The 13,597-nt window shown below is 38.4% G+C and overlaps 1 long non-coding RNA gene across 2 annotated transcripts in view; it reads right to left on the bottom strand.

The window, feature by feature from the left end:
• Positions 1-9,365: 9,365 nt before the first annotated feature.
• The window catches only part of LOC148213612 (uncharacterized), a 57,620-nt gene continuing 53,388 nt past the window's right edge, over positions 9,366-13,597 (bottom strand). For both annotated transcript variants that reach the window (XR_015794236.1, XR_015794237.1), the window contains exon 4: positions 9,366-13,468. This is a non-coding gene — a long non-coding RNA (uncharacterized LOC148213612). The remainder of the gene's footprint in view (positions 13,469-13,597) is intronic.

The following is a 13,597-nucleotide window of genomic DNA, read 5'->3' as shown; positions in this document are numbered from 1 at the left end:
GTATGTGTGGCTAAATATATAATTGCTTTGCAAGAAAATCATATGCTCACTTTTGTCAGTTCATTCATGCTCTCTCCTTAATTCTCAGCACCTTCTTTACCCCAAAAGACAACTTAGAATCCTCCAACCTGAGCTTATGAGCCCATGCAAGAAAGGTTATATTAGTGCAGGGTGGGTAGTTTCCCATTGAATGGAATTCAGTGATCTCAGGTTGGTGTAATCCCCACATTGGAAGATGGCTGGATAGGCACTGTAGCACAGGCACCACAATTCTCTGCAGAATGGCAGCTGTAGAGGCTTTGTGCCATGTACAGGGGTTAAACTGTCTTCTCGATGTCCCAACACAGATTCAAGGAAGTTGGTAAACAGATCGTTGCAGAGAATTAAAAAGCCATACATTCCAAGGAATTTCCATTAGTTGCCAGATTTAAAATCTGTGGCTCTTCCTCCCACCTTTTTGAATCAATGCCTGCGTGGATGCTCGTTTTCTGGCCATGAAGGCTTTTGTTTCCATCTGTTTACAAAACAACATTTTTGGGCATGAGGATTAGCATTTCTGTCCTCTCTGATCTCAGCCCTTACAGCAGCAGCTCAGAGGTCCCATTACAACCCAGAGGAGTTAACATGAAAAAAGGTTCTCCAAAGGCAGAAATATCAGAACTCAGTATCAGTCTGAACAATTATCTGGACATCTTTCCCAATCTGATAACAAAGTGATATAGTATTAGGACTCCAAATAGCTAGAAGAAAAATAGCTTGAGTTGTGTTTATTTTATTTTCTTTGGGGATTACACCCTGGAAAGCAAGGGGTAAAGCTATTCCAGGCCCATTTTTCTTTTTCTTTTATGCAGTATATCAGCATATATGGGCAACTACTCATGCCCATTCACAGCAGAGAGGTTCTGCCCCTGGTTGAACCCAAACCAGTGGGCTTCATCGTTGGACATACTCCTAGACTTGCTTTGCTATTCAGTCCAGCCATGCAGACCTTGAATGTGGCTCAGAAGTGCTTTGCACAAGGGTAACATCTCTGTCATTCCTTAAAGCCGCTCATCTCTTTTCAGGCTCATGCAAAAGCCAAAAAAGCATGGCTACTTTAATGAGTAGCAGAGAGGTGTTGTGCTTGCATGAAGCACTTTCTAAACATTTGTGAAGGATGCACAACCTCTTGGGTACCACCCTAGTGAGCTTCCAAGCTCCAACCAAATTCAGCACATCTGCATTTTAAACTTGGCGTCTCACTTTCTCCATCACCACCCTCTCAATATTAGCAGATCAACTTTACCAGGGACTAGTTTGCATGACCAAGTCCTCTTCTTACTCCAGAATAAGACTCTTTCCCTATAAAAACTGCAACAGGGCAATGTTTTCTGAGCACTTATCACAGCAGCAGTGCCAGAATGAAGCCAAACACCTTCTTTCATGCTGTTTTATTAGAGCATCTCAGATTCCCATCAGGGTGGGCTTTGACTGATTCACTCTCCAATGCTTCCCAAGAAAGTAACCTAAATTTCTTAGTATTTAACCACAAAGTGTAAACAACTGGTAACTTAAAGCTGTGTGGACCAGGAGCCCTGGGATACATGTTATTATTTATACATATCTTGTTAGGAACACAACATAAATACTGCAGTAAAATGTCCATTTGTAATTTGTTGCCCTTTGTGTTAAAGTCTGCTGGGACAGTATTGTTCTCTGCAGGACAAAGAAAATTGCAGAGGTTACTGAAGGGACTTCATTCATGTACAAGAAAAAATATTTAATCTGACATAGCTACTGTAATGATCACTTGCTCTGTCTTTTATTGAACACAACATTGTCACAGCTATCAAATTTTGTACAATGCTAAGTGCAAATTACTGATACAAGACTAACAACAATATTTACTTAATCCAGAAAGCTTTGGAGATATTTACAAGTTTGGCGACACCCCTTATGAGGATCATGAATTGCCTTGTGGTAGGTTTCTATTTATTTGTTGACTTGTTAAGGCTGCCCATCTATTCATGCACACGTACATATTTTTTGAGTCTAGAACCTAAGAATGTGCAAGAATGACCTGAATCTGACTATGGCTAATCACAGATAATATTCTAATATCACAATAGTAAGTATGGAACTTCCATGAATGAAATGTATCATGACTACAATTCCCAACATTCCTTCTTGGGCAGAGCTCGGGGCTGCGGGGGCGGGGGGGGAGAGAAAGAGAGATTATTTGGGAGTAATTATGGCTCACATTCCTTTGTTAAAATATTGTGTGTGTATGTGAGTGTGCATCTCCTAAAAATTAATACATGGACCCCCATTATTAAGTTTAAGAAATGACAGAAATAAGTGAATGCCATGACCCATGACAAAACTGAATGATCAGGAGTTTTCAATAAATCAAAAAATGGGATTCTGCTACTTTCTCATTATTTAGAGGAACTAGACAAGGATGTCCACTTTCACTCTTGCTTTCTGATATTTGCATGGGACCCTTAGCTTGTGCTATTAGAAATCTCTATTATTATTATTATTATTATTATTATTATTATTATTATTATTAATATTAGAAATCTCCCAACATGGGGAGATTTATGGAGTAGTACATAATTCAGTTGAACATAAACTGGTTTTATTTGCAGATGATATTCTTCTGTTTATTTCTAAACCTGACACTACTATTCCAGTGTTGATGCAAATGATAGATGCCTTTAGTAAAATAGCAGGATATTCTATTAACTGGTACAAATTGGAGTTGTTGCCAGTAGGTGAAAATCTGGTTACCCCTCCATTTAACGAATATCAATTCCATATTTGTACCAAATCTATTAAATATTTAGGTATGTGCCTACCATGATATAACTTAGTTAATAACATGTAATATTAATAAAATAAATAAAGAGGTTTCTTCAGATATGGATAGATGGGAGTCATTAAACCTTATCCTTTGGGGAAAGGTGAATGCTCTCAAAATGAATATTATTCCCAGGTTAATTTATATTCTGAGAGGAATTCCTATTCAAATATCTGGAAAATATTTTCAGAAAATAAGTTTTTTGTTTAGAACATTTTTATGGAGTTCTTCAATTCCAAGAATATCTTTACAGAAAATACAATTTCCAATTAATGAGGACGGATTTGGTTTTCTGAATCTGGAGCTGTATCATCAAGCTTACCTATTGCCAAGTATTAAATACTGGAAACCAACAATTGGTGTTAATTTTCCAGTTTGGGCAACTTTGGAATATACATATATAGCACCTTTGGTTAGATGGACAGTATTATGTCTAAATACAATAAAACTCTAGCATTTCTGGAAACAATTATGTCAGAAAGCTATGAAATGTAATATCTAATAAAAGAAGATTCAATCCTTTTTCCCATGCTAAATTGACTTTATGGGGAAACCCAACATTAAAAATTGAGAAAAAGACGGTGATATAGAAAAATTGGATGGAAGCAGGGATATTGACTTTGGACCAATTGATAGATGATGAATATGAATTTTTAACATATGCTGTGTTAAGAGATAAACATCATCTGTCAGATGTAACCCAATGGCAATATTTAGAGTTATAACATTTGTTAACAGCATTGTTTGGACCAGCAGCATTTTCAGCTTCTGAGACACCCGAGATACTAGAATAACTTGTTAAATCCTTTAGAACTAAAAAATCTACTGTTAGCTTTTATAGGTATTTGTTATCAATAAATCAATCTGATATGCAGATGCTGAGAGATGAGTGGAATAAAGAATTAAAGGTTCCTATATTTCCTAGACAGTGGGAGAGTGTTTTAACTTCTATAGCAAGAGTGTCAATGGATCTTAAACTATGACTTATACAACAAAAAATAATATTTAGAGTTTATTGGACTCCACTACGCTTGTATAGAAAAGGATTGTCAAAAACAGCATTATGCTGGAGACGTAATAAGGACAATGCTTCTTTAAAGCATATGTTTTTACAGTGTCCTATGCTTACTAAGTTTTGGGAGAAAGTACTGGGCCATATAAATGTAACTATATGTCAAAAGTTAAAATTTTCAAAGGATAATATTCTCTTGAATTACATACCTAGTACATGGAATTAGCCATGACAACTAGACAACGTAAATGGATTCTCCGTGTCTTTACTATAGCCAAAAGACTGATGTTGCAGCATTGGAAAGATAAATGTACGGCCCCATTTATTTCATGGATTGAAGACCTGATTGGACTTGCCACTTATGAGTGGACTGCCTATAGGCATAGACTTTGTATGGACAAGTATAATGAAATATGGGACTCATTTATACAAAACACAGTGGGTAAAAAAAAAAATGATAGTCATATAAATGTATTAGAAATATATACGTACTTGAATAATATTTGCATTAGATAAGTATATATAGAACTGTAACTGTTTACTGTTATAATGACAATGATATATCATACTATTTTTTTCCTTTGTGGCCCTTTTTTCACTTTTTGTAAAGTGCTTTTTATGTTTTCTTTTCTTTGACAATATATGTGTCTCCATCATTCTAATCAGTGTTTTTTTTCTTTTTCTTTTTTTCTTGTTATTAATTAAAAAGCAATCAAAAATAAATCAAAAAATGGGAATTCTGTTGTTTGTGCTTTTGTGTTCCCAATATAAAATTTCCTGTTGAGGAAAAATGCATTTCAGGCAGTTTGCTTAATAACTTCATAGCAACATTGCTGAAGGAGATTGTGACTTTCAGGGCCACAGCAATGTTCCTCTTAATGACTAGCTCACTTTTCCATTAGGGTCAGCTTTGGAGTTCAGAAGTGTCTGTCATCAGTTTCTTCTACACCTTCTTTGAATCTGAAAATGTTTTCTTCCCCATACCCACCCCACTACCTCAGTTCTTGAGGACCTGTAAGAATACAAGTTGACCTGAAGCATCAAGCTTCTGTTGTCCAAGAACAGGAAATTCCTCCTATCTCTACACTCAGAGATTATAGTGAGTGGTTTGGTCAGGGTTACAGTTCAAGTACAAGAAACGCTGGGCTGAATGATAATGATACTTATCCTGAGTGATAAGTAGAGAATGAACCCGTGCATCCTGAATCCAGGCTGTCTGACAAAACACACCCAGGATGACTAATCTTACACTGAAATACATAATGACAAGGGCTTGGATTAATGTGTCCCCACCTTTTTAGTTTGATAGATCGGTTTGATGGATATTCTGCTAATAGATCAAAAGAATAATTGTACCAGAACAAGAAGTTTCAGCAGAGGTTAATACATCTTATAGAGGAATGGAAGATCCCAGTCTCTTAGCAACCTATTGGCTTACATCAGTCTTTTCCACAGGGGCAAAACACAGGTAGTCCCCAATTTAAGAACAAGTTCTGTTCCCAAGGTCTGTCCTTAAATCAAACTTGTATGTAAGCCCGAACAGTATTATTGTATGATACTGTATAAGTAGTATTGGGTAATGAACTTGAACCATTGTGTATTTAACTCAACTCATTGTGTATTTAACTCAAATTTTGCTACAGTAGGCTCTGTTCTTAACTATGGGTCATCTGTAACCCAGGCGTTCTTAACCCAGGGACTCCCTGTAATCTTCTTGGACTGAAAGTTGCTACAGGGCTGTTACCTACATGCTGGATGACTGCTTTCATTCTGGAAGTAGATCATGCAGTAGTAAATACAGCTTGCTGTAGCCTGTGCTTGTCAGTTGCTTTTTTTCTTTTTAACTAAAGGCTCTCCCATGATGACGCTTGTTCAGTCATTTTCAAAATGTTCTTTAGTAATGTCTTTGCAAATCTTATTGTTTGGACAGCTTTGCTGCTACATCAGCACCCTTATAACATCAGCGTTCTTTTCATCCTCTGTACCATCATGGACACAGTTGTGTCTTGCTACCAATAGGTCTTCTACTAAGGAAGAGGTCAAGCACTGCTAAACTTTCTAGGAACCAATTGTTTAAGAATGCATGAAAATATTGAAAACAGAACTGCTCTTTTTTGTGAGATAATTGTAGTACTGTGCAAAACAGTGGCAAATGTCCCAAGGGACAGGAAAAAAAAAGATGAAAAAACAGGGATCCTGGGAAAGCAAATGAAAACAAAAAGAGAAATCAGGATTGAAGTTTCCTTTCCACCTGAGTTACAGTTAGAGTTCATCTTTATGGCCACAATAATATTCACATTCTGATTGTTTAGTAGATATCTCTTTAATTAACATAGTTGTCCCCATGGGAAACCTAATGCTGGATATTGGAGGAGGCTGGGTTGATTCATGTTTCTTAGCAATGTGTTGAATAGGTTTTCTTTCCTCTATTAGAAAAAAAGAGAATGAAGAGGAATACTGTGTCATTTAACATTTTTTAAAGTTTTTTTTAAGTTCTTTGGTTTGGTTTTTTTAAAGCTCACTTATTGCTTGGTGCTGAGTCTACCCTCCTACAGATAAGTCGCAGATATTTTAATCTCAGCGATTTTAGTGAATGGTGAATCCATCATGGTAAAAATAGAATAAATTAAATTGTCAGCAACTTAGACACTCAGCATCTAAGGGCCAAAGTTGATATTTGATCATGATATTAGTGATGCAACTGATTGCTTTCCAAATTGGGGCCTCGCCCCTACCATATTCTAGACTGAGGACAAGGCTGTTCTTTGCTGTGTAAGGGAAAATTCCCATTAACATTAGTTACAGTTTTCTTCCTGCAGCAAGCAGCAGACTTCAGGAACCACAATGAGAGCTTTCTAGAAATATGGCAACTTATTATTTAAAATAAAAAAGGCAATGTTCCTCCTGTGCCCCCCTTCAAACAGATTATCAAAATTTAGTTGAAATAGAATGAGTATATACCAAGAGGCAATTCTTCATGGTAGCAACCAAGAAGCTGTTTCTGTAGACTCATTAATTATCCCAGGAATCCAATACAGTAATTGTATTATTAGGCAAGGATTAATAGGTGTTTCCTCCTCCTCCTCTTCCTCTTGATAAATTAACGCCCAGCTAGATATAAACTCATGTTGCCGCTTTCCTTGGTTATTTATTTATGGATTTATTTAAAATATTTTTAGCCTGCTCATTGTCTAGAGAAGAAAATAACCAAGGTAAAGCAGTAAAACAGGATAAAGTCAGCTATAATTTAAAGTACACAATAATAATCACAATCGCAATAATCTTGACAGGCACTCAGCCCTGGAGTAACCATTGAGCAAAATAAGCATGTGCTTAGGACACCAAGGGAAGGGGAGCACCACAGACTTTTCCCCCCTACCTATCATACCCTTAATTAACTCTTTCACTGCCACTCTCGACTTAACTTTTCAGCACTTATTGAGTCTTATTATCCTGTCAATTAAGCAATGGAATGGCCAAGGAGCACCATTGTTGGTCTGTGTTTAGGGTATCCGTTGGCCATAATCCAGCCCTGCAGACACTTAATGGATAAAAAGGCATGGTTAGACTGTGGCTAAGTCTTGACTGCAAGAGTCAAAAGCCAGGCAAATAATGTTAGCACCACCCTGACTGCCAAAGGAAGGGCATTTTCTTTTTCTTTTTGTTTTGTTTTTGGCTTTTATTATTGTTGTGAGCTACCCAGAGATGTGTTTCGTAAGATGGATGGCCATATAGGCCTTTTAAATGAATAAATTCGAAAGCTGGGGGGTCACATCAAAGAAGGACCTCTCTGTGTCCCTATATTGATGGCATTTCCCAGGCATGGATTCTCAAAAAGGTCTCCCTTGCAGATCATAAAGCTCAGGGAAGTACCAAATGTCTCTAAGTGACTTTAGGATCTTCCTGTTTCCTTGTCATATCTACCTCTAGTGCTTATCTGACTACCTTTCTTTGGTTCTCCCTTCCAACCATGTCTTTCTGCTACCCCCAACATGTACTGCAGCCGTTCCTATAGATGTGTCAATCTTGTGGGGGTAAATTCCTAACAAACTAACAATTTACAATGCTTTTATTGTATATTAGGAAAGAATGCAAGATCTTTTGTAAATGAAGGATAATGTTCTTTTGGGGAACAGTTATCTGCACCACTTTCCCTTGTCTAATCATAACAATGTAATGCTCTGAATTATCTCTTTGTGCCAGTAATGAATGATAACGTGTTGTATATATTAAAAAGAGGCATATCATGTACTTAAGTTTCAAAAGCAGTTAATCTTACCCTCATTGCCATGAGGATATTTACACCATTGCCATAAATGGTGTAAATGTTGATGATGAAAATATTGGAATCTTTTTAAGCATCTTGCTATAACTATATTGCTATAAATAAAGCAAGATGCTTTATTAAGCATCTTGTTATAAATATAAAATCAATTTAAATGATTTTTTGTACAGGATCCCAGCTATTCAATTTGACATCTAAATCTAAATGTATCTAAATAAATGAACAAGGGACTTAAACTAGTTTCAACTGTGTTCTATATTCACTTACATTTTAATATCCCCCAAACTATTAAAGGAAAATAATGCAATCTACTTTAACATAGCTTTAGAAACAGTAAAAATAGATGTGATCCAATATGAATGCAATTGAGGGCACAATTGACAGTAAAACAGTACTGTAGTACTACAGTAAAAATAGATGTGATCCAATATGAATACAATTGAGGGCAACGGAGTCCACTCGGAGTCATCCGGGGGCAGATGGGCGGCATATAAATTTAATAATAAATAAATAAATAAAGTAATTCTAGATTTTACAGTGAAGTAAGTCCCACTATATTCAATGCAATTACCCTCCAGGAATAAGGTTGCAGCTTCAGACATACTCTTATATCATCCTACCTATAATAACTCATTATCCTTAATTCCTTTCAGAATGATAGGAACTTGTTATTAGACAACAATTTTGTTACAAATTTTGATTCATTCACCATACTAATATATGGGACTTCCAGATCCAGATGGACAGGCAGGTACTAGCCAATGATCCAGACATCATGGTAGTAGACAAGGACCAGAAGACAGCGGTGGTGATAGATGTAGTGGTGCCAAGTGACAGCAGCATCAGGAAGGAGTATGAGAAGCTGGAGAAGTACCAGGGACTGAAGGAGGAACTAGGGAAGATGTGGAAAGTTAAAGGCCAAAGTGGTCCCAGTGGTGGTAGGAGCACTCGGGGCTGTGATTCCTAAGCTGGGAGAGTAAAGCAGAACCCTCAAACTCCCAGGCCTCTGGTAGAGGACCCAAGACTGAGGAAGATACATACGACCCATAGGGGTGAGAGGGTTGTATATATATATTATACACACACACACACACACACACACCTTCACTACTTTTCACTCTGCTTTTCATTATCTTTATTAACACCCTGATTGCTTTTTAAGTAGAAAAGCAACATTAAAATATTGTAATTCAATTAATTAATTAAAACTAACCAGAAGTCCAGCATTAAAAAAAAAAATAGGGTACGACTGTCTCCAGTGACTTTTCAGGTATCTGTAGGGAAGCTGAACATGTTTATGATAAGAATCTGCCCACTGGGGGGCAGCACCACAAAAGAATTTTGTGACCTCAAGAAATTGGATCTCAGAAACTCCATAGTTCCAAGGGAAGGAGAAGTCAAGCATACTTGTTTGACTGAACACATGTAATTAGCAATATCCCTTGTTCTAAATGTCCCTTTTTCAGGTTGTGGTTGGGCTTTGTTGTTTTGTTTTGATTGTGCAAGTTCATGCAGTGTTTTTCAAATTCACTGCTGGCTGGGAAATTCTGGGTGTTGAAGTCCACACATCTTAAAGTTGCCAAGTTTCAAAAACACTGCACTAGGGTAGGACCACAGAGAAAGAGAGGCACTGGGTCCCCTCTGTCATCCCCCACTTCCAGCTCTGTCTTAAATATTAAAAATAGCACAGAAAGCTCCTGGAGCATAACTGATTATATCTATGTAGACTTTAGGTCTATTATATATATGGTAGTCTTTTGGGTTTGAAGAAGACATGCTATTGTGCAGTTCATCTGTGGACACAGAGGTGGCTCTGCAGTCCCAGTTTGCAAGCACAGAGTCTACCACAGTGGGGACACTGGGAGTCCATTGTTGTAGTAACAGTGGGTGTTATTCTGTGATGCTGGTCATGGTTTTATATCAGTTTTTGGCGGTGCCTGTCTTCAAAACTGGTGGAGGTTTCATAGAACAGGGCTTGCCAGAGGGTTCTGTCAGCTGCCTCAGCTTCTAGTTCCCTTGGCTGGATGTCTCAGTGGCGTAGGGTTTCTTTCACAGCGTCTTTGTAGCACTTGCATGGTCAACCTCAAAGTGTCTTCCCAAAGTCTCTTCTTTTACACTATAGAGTAACTGGCGAGGCATACAGTGGTCATCCATTCTGATGACGTATCTCACCCACTGCATATGGGTTCTGATAATCAGAGACTCAATGCTGGTGGACCCCGTGCCATTTAAGACCTCTAGGTTGGAGACACGGTCTTCCCAATGAGAGCGCACATGTGAAATTTCTCCAGTTGTTTGATGTCCAGTACAGAGTCCAGGACTCACATCCATATAAGAGAAAAAGAATAACCACAGCTCTGTAGACTTTCAGCTTTGTGGAGATACAGATGTTGTGTTGATTGAGCACTCTAGTACACAGCTGCCCCAGTGCCTGGCTGGCCTTGCTGATCCTAGAGTTAATTTCTTTGTCCAAAGACCCATCACTCAAAATGCTGCTTCCCAAGTATTTGAAGCTGTTTACATTTGTCAGCAAATGGGTATCATCAACAGTGATTTTTGGTTCTACAGGGTTGATATTTGGCATGGGCTGGTAAAGTACTTCAGTCTTGTTCAGGGACTGAACAAGAGATAGGCCAAAAAGCATATCATAGCAGCATCTGAGAATTTGCTCAGTATCAACTGTAGATAACTGTCTTTGTGCGCCAGGAGCACACAGTCATCAACAAAGATTTCTTGAATGACTGTATGGAGGCACTTCATCCATGCATTCAAGCAGCAAAGGTCAAAGAGAGAGCCATCCAATTGGTACCTGATGTACACTCCCTCCTTCAGACCCTGGACAGCATATGACAACATGCAAGTGAAGAACAGAGTGAACAGGACTGGGGCTAGCACATAACCCTGTTTTACCCCATTGGAAATGGCAAATGCAGCTGATGCATCATTGTTGTAAAGAACCTGTCCTGTGATTCCATCATGGAGTAACTGCATCAACTTCATGAATTTCCTCAGGATGTTCCAAGAGCCTCCCTGTTTACAGTGTCAAATGCCTTTGTCAGGTCAATGAAGACAGAGTAAAGAGGCTTGTTCTGCTTGATGCACTTCTCCTGGATTTGCCTCATAGCAAATATCATATCTGCTGTACTCCATTCTGGTTGAAAGCCACACTGCACCCCTGGGAGGGTCCTTTCTGAGACAGTGACAAGTCTGTTCAGGAGAATGTGGGCAAAAATATTGCCTGCAATGGACAGCAGTGAGATATCCCTGTAGCTTCCACAGTCTGATTTGCTTCCCTTATTTTTGTAGAGAGCCACAATGAGGGCATTGTGGAAGTTGTCAGGCATCTCCTCTATGAACCAAGTTGTTTTGGAATGCCTGTAAGGCATCTGGGTCTAGTGCTTTGTAGATCTCAGTAGGAATGCCATCCTGTCCTGTTGCTTTATTTGAATTCATCTGCAAGATCACTTTCTTGATCTCATCAGTAGAGGGAGGCAGGTCTAGGGTATCCAAGACTGGCAGCTAAGGAATCTGCTGTTAAGACATCAGGATCAACTGTTGCAGCCTATTGAGTAGGTTGGAAAAGTGTTCAGCCGAGAGGTTTTTCAGGCCTTCCTGGTCTTTGACCAGGCTTGACCCATTAAATAACAGCAGGGGGGAGCATCCTGATTTAGAAGGACCATAAACTGACTTTATGGCACTGAAGAACTCTGCATAGCATTCCACCTGCTCAGCCTTTCTTTGCCACCACTCATCCTGTATTTCTCGCAGTTCTGTCTGTACTTTGGATTGCAGGTGCTTAAACTTGTCTTTTTTTGAGATAGATGATGGATTGTTCTACCAGCCACCATAGGCCTTGTTCTTGGCCTGGAGGGCTGCTGAAATGGTCTCATGGTTTTCATCCAACCAGTCTTGATGTGCCCAGGTTTTCAGTCCAAGGACAGTTGTTGCAGTCTATGTGATGACATCTTTAAATTGCGTCCATTTTTCAGAACAGTTCCTACAAGCGGTAATTGCACTCTTACATTAAATTAATATTATTATATTAAAGATATAAATAATATTACTAAAGCTCTATAATGCAACGAAACTAATCATTTGAATAAAAACACTCCTGAATGCAAAAGTCAGCTTAGCTATATTGGAAAAGTCAGTATTTCATGTGATCTAACATCTCTGTAATATGTCAACAAATGCAAAAAGTATAGAATATTAATAATGCCATTTAAGCCTCCTTCCATTTTTTGTTTGTTTGCAATATTGTGACAGGATATTAAAGAATTATAACTAATGTTATACAGTTTGCCCAATGCATAAAATATGTACAAATTAACACTGGTGCAAAGAATTAAATGGCAGTAGATCCTGGGTATGACAATGAAGACCAGAACTTGGCTGGAATCCTGTCTGTTCCCATAAATTCTACTGCAGCAGCATAACACAATACCCCCCCAAATATAAAAATAAGTAACAACCTTCATAATGGGAGTTATTTCCATGCCTCACAGCACCATTAGAAGATAACAAGAGTTGCCCCAAAAATGCAGCATGGGTGGTCACCACTGGTTGGTATCTTTTCAAATAGACAAATGCACAGAAACCTCTATTTTTTCTGTATCCCAAGGTCTGATTAAGGATACATCCAAGAAGAGGACCTCTGGGATGCTTGTTCAAGGGCACAAATCTAGATAAATACATAAGGGCTAGCCAACAGTGAGGAGCAGGAACAGTAGAGAAGATGAGGTGGAAAAAGTAAAGATTTTGCTCATTGCAAGGGCAAGAGGATTGGGGTGCTCAGGGATCCCACAAACCTAATAACTTCATTGCTCACAAACATGGAGGTATAAGTCAAGTCACTTCATATTGTCATTCACAAAAAACGGCACCACTGGGACAGTGGTTTTTTTGAATATTAAGTTTTAACCCCATGGTTTGAAACAAACAAATGGAACTGAACAGAAGCCATACTTCATCCAACAATCAATGGGCTTCCTTGGGTGTAATTCTTCAAAAACAACAACCAAAGAAGGAGAAAGTAGATTTGAACAGAAAGGCCAGGATTGCCAAGGTGGACAAGAAGTATTTGGTGTGCCTATCAAAATAAAACTGCTGTTCCTTGCATTAATTGAGTAGGAAGCTCCTTGCTTAAGCACTGCTTGAAAATGCTCCGTGTTTATCGTCTATGCTCCAGAGCCTTCATTATGTATCCAGGCCCAGGCCTTCCAAGCAGAGTGTTCTTCATTCTTGCTGCATGCCATTTATAATCCCGCCTCACCGAAATATCCATGCTGCTAACATCTGTCTTCCACCACAGGAAAAAGAGCCGAGATTCCTACAGATAAAATGCACACGAGGGCGACAAAAGAAAGGAAAACCTATGACATAGTCAAATTTTATTAATGGATCAACCATATGCATCCGGGGAATAATTAACTATTCACAGGTGAAATTAACTGATACG

Source organism: Python bivittatus, unplaced genomic scaffold, assembly GCF_059951505.1.
Source record: "Python bivittatus isolate LINGU-HERP-01145 unplaced genomic scaffold, Pbiv_v1 ctg000960_np1212, whole genome shotgun sequence".
Lineage (NCBI taxonomy): Eukaryota > Metazoa > Chordata > Lepidosauria > Squamata > Pythonidae > Python > Python bivittatus.
This window is presented reverse-complemented; position numbering and strand designations above follow the sequence as displayed.